We start from the raw sequence: 4,110 nt of genomic DNA, 5'->3' as shown, positions 1-4,110 counted from the left end.
CAGAAATACGGCTGAGAACAGTATACTTTTTACGGAGAATTCCCGATCAAAATTACAGCTTTTTTTTTTTCTCTCATTTTTTTTTCTAACATCGTTGGTCTTCAGACACATTTCATAAAAGTTGACGCTTTTAGTTCTATTCCTGAATATTTCATCTTTTAATAAATATTAAGTAAGGCACAATTCAATCCAGGGGCTTCCAACGCTGACCATTCCATTTTTTAACAAGATTGGAAATGCGATTGGTAACTCAGAATATCTTTATTCACATTTTCTAAACGGTTTCGAGCATTGACGAGTTAAACTGGTAATTCGATCTTCTATTATCTATTCTGGTAGAGGTATATAAATTCAATATATATGAATATTGACTATTTTATGGTAACATCTTCCTTGAAATCGGATATTTTGTATGCATATGCTAATCCTGGAGAGAGAGAGAGAGAGAGAGAGAGAGAGAGAGAGAGAGAGAGAGAGAGAGAGAGAGAGAGAGAGAGAGATTAATTATATGAGATTATAATTTCCACAAGCCTATTTTGGTATAGGTATATAAATTCAATATATTTGAATATTGTTCACTTCATATCTTCTTTCAAATTAGATATTTTGTATTCATATGCAGCTCCTGGAGAGAGAGAGAGAGAGAGAGAGAGAGAGAGAGAGAGAGAGAGAGAGAGAGAGAGAGAGAGAGAGAGAGAGATTAAGTATATGAAATTATAATATTCACAAGCATAGGTAATGATGTGTCATGGCCAATATTACACAATTAAAATTGAAATTGACAAGATACAAAATAGTAACTTGGGAATACATGAACTTACTTTTTCAATTATGAAGATAATTTTTACCAAAATTAATGTTTCATTGAATACTGACTATTTTGCTTAGCAATTTTCTGTATATCTGCTAAAGATACAGCTACACACAAAACTACACCGAAAGTACTCCTGCCCCACTCTATGAGGCAAAAAGGACTATGGCAAGAATTTTTATGAAAAAAAATATATGATTGGCAAAGATAAATCTGAATGGTGTTATTTACTGATATTATTTTCTACAGCTCAGTGTTACTGTATTTCCTATACTGATGATAAATGAACGGTTGGAAAAGTTTCCCATAGTTGATCTAATTGTTCTTTTCCATATTTTAAGAAAAACTTATAAAACTTATGAGAATTTTCATCTGTTAACTTGCCTCAGAATATTATTGTTTTTTATCCTTTTTTATGGTTCGGGAAACATTTCGTATTACTTCTTCTTCTCTGGTAAGAATTAGACAAACTCGAAATGACCCTATAGTTGATTATTATTATTATTATTATTATTATTATTATTATTATTATTATTATTATTATTATTATTATTATTATTATTATTATTATTATTATTATTATTATTATTATTATGATAAAAACTTGAAAATAACAAGAGGAAGAGAAACAAGATAGGCTAGTGAGCCCGAGTGTACCCTTAAGCAAGAGATTTCTGCACAATATTTAGATTTTTAAAAAGATTAGAAAAATACAACTTTATTAGCACAAAGGCCACGAATACAAAATAGAGGTATGTATTCAGTTATATACAAAGTAATCATGATATCATGCATCTTTTACAGATGTCAGTGGTGGTGTACTTACAGACGTTCCTGAAGTGTTTCACATGTTACACATGTACACTGTGAATTTGTAACGTTTGCAAATTGAGGAAACATTCATTTATATGTAAATGGCCTTTCATTCGCGCCAGCAGTCAGGTTTAGTGGGAACGTGTTTGCGGAAATTGGGGAAACAGAAGAAGGAAAAAGGAATGACAAATATAGCATCTAACCTAGATTCTCTATTACCTTCTTTCGGTCTTTGATCCTCATTTCTCTCTCTCTCTCTCTCTCTCTCTCTCTCTCTCTCTCTCTCTCTCTCTCTCTCTCTCTCTCTCTCTCTTTCTCTCTCTTTCTACTAGATGCATATATATATATATATATATATATATATATATATATATATATATATATATATATATATATATATATATATATATATATATATATATATATATATATATATATATATATATGTACACAGTATATATATATATATATATATATATATATATATATATATATATATATATATATATATATATATATATATATATATATATATATATATATACAGTAGACCCCCGCCATACGGCATTTTTTTTCACGTTACGTTGTGGAATACAATTTTTTTCCGTCCCCTCGTTACGACATTTTCACCACCTTACGGCATCAAATTCTGAAACTCAAATTTGACGGTTTCTACGCGTACGACTGTGCGAGTCAGTAACTTACCACCACGTTCATATGTCACTACATACGTCACTAAGAAGCTGGTCTGCTATTGGTCGGCGTCACAGCGTCACTAAGATGCCGATACGCTATTGGTCGAAAATCCTCCTACAATTCCTGAGAGAGATGCTGCCTCTCTCTCTCTGTGTCATACGCACACTCAGTTTAGAATCTCGTGTGCGTTTCGTAAAGACTTGATCTCGTGTGAGTGCTTGCGATATCGTATTTTTTGTGCATTTTAGTGCTTAATTCTAACTTTAATTTGTTAGCCATGAGTCACAGGATTGATAGTGAGGTTAAAGGCAGAAGTAAGAAGATGATAACTATGGAAATGAAGCTGGAGATCATAAAGAAATATGAAGAAGGCAGGCGCATCGTTACCCTCCCAAGTACGAATGGCCGTAACCAATCTATGATTGGTACAATTATTAAGAATAAGGAAGTCATCAAAGCAAGTAAGTCTTCTAAATGCATGACTGTCCTTGCCAGTGGAAGGACCTCAATCAACGATGAGATGGAGAGACTCCTTCTTCTGTGGATTAAAGAGAAGAAAATCGTTGGTGATACACTCACGCAATCGGTAATTTTGCACAAGGCGAGCGCCATCTTTGCCGATCTCGTGGAAGCCCAGAGAGACGGCGGAGGCGAAGGAATGTCGCAGCAAGCCCCCAAGATTTCAAGGCTTCTCCTGGGTGGTTTGATCGGTGTAGGAAGAGGACTAATATTCACTCAGTCGTCAGGCATGGAGAGGCGGCCAGTTCTGACAAGAAAGCAGCAGAAGAATTCCTAAAGAAGTTTGAGAATGTAATTTCCAGAGAAGGCTACATTCCTCAGCAAGTTTTTAACTGCGAAGAAACTGGCCTTTTCTGGAAGAAAATGCCCCGCCGTACATATATCACAGCTAAAGAAAGGAAACTTCCTGGCCATAAACCAATGAAGGACAGACTTATGCTCGCATTTTGTGCAAATGCCAGTGGGGACTTGAAAAATTAAGCCCCTACTGGTATACCACTCAGAAAATCCTTGTGCCTTCAAGGCACAAAATATCCCGAAGGAGAGGCTCTCAGCATTTTTGAAGTCTAATGGTAAGGCCTGGGTCACGAGGACCATATTTATTGAGTGGATAATCGTCTGCTTCGGTCCTGCTGTCAAGAACTATTTAAAAGAGAACGATCTTCATCTGAAATGTCTCCTGGTGCTGGACAATGTCCCTGCTCAACCTCCTGGCCTGGAGGACATCATTCATCCTTACTTCTCCTTCATTAAGGTTCTCTATCTGCCCCCAAACACCACCCCTCTCCTCCAGCCTATGGACCAGCAAGTGATTGCCAACTCTAAGAAGCTTTACATGAAGCATCTGTTCAAAAGATGCTTCAAAGTGACTGAAAGCACTCAACTCACCCTCCGTGAATTTCGGAAGGGGCATTTTGACATCATTCAATGCCTGAAGATGATCGACGCAGCTTGGAATGAGGTTTCACGGCGCACCTTGAACTCCTCATGGAAGAAACTGCGGCCAGCTGTTGTAGCAGAACGAGACTTTGAAGGTTTCGATCCCTCAACCGAAGACCAGGCCGTTGATGATCCTGCCCCTGATGGTGAGGAGATAATTTCAATCAGGGGGTCCATGGGGCTTGTTGTCGAAGAGGCTGACGTCCATAACCTTATCGAGGAGCACAAGGAGGAGCTTACGACTGAAGACTTAAAGGAGTTGGAGGCAATGCAGTTGACAATCATTCAAGAAGAGCACAGCTCTAGTAGTAGGGAGGACGAGGGGAGATTGA

This window comes from Palaemon carinicauda, chromosome 16 (assembly GCF_036898095.1).
Source record: "Palaemon carinicauda isolate YSFRI2023 chromosome 16, ASM3689809v2, whole genome shotgun sequence".
Classification (NCBI taxonomy): Eukaryota; Metazoa; Arthropoda; class Malacostraca; order Decapoda; family Palaemonidae; genus Palaemon; species Palaemon carinicauda.
Note: the sequence above shows the minus strand (reverse complement) of the source record.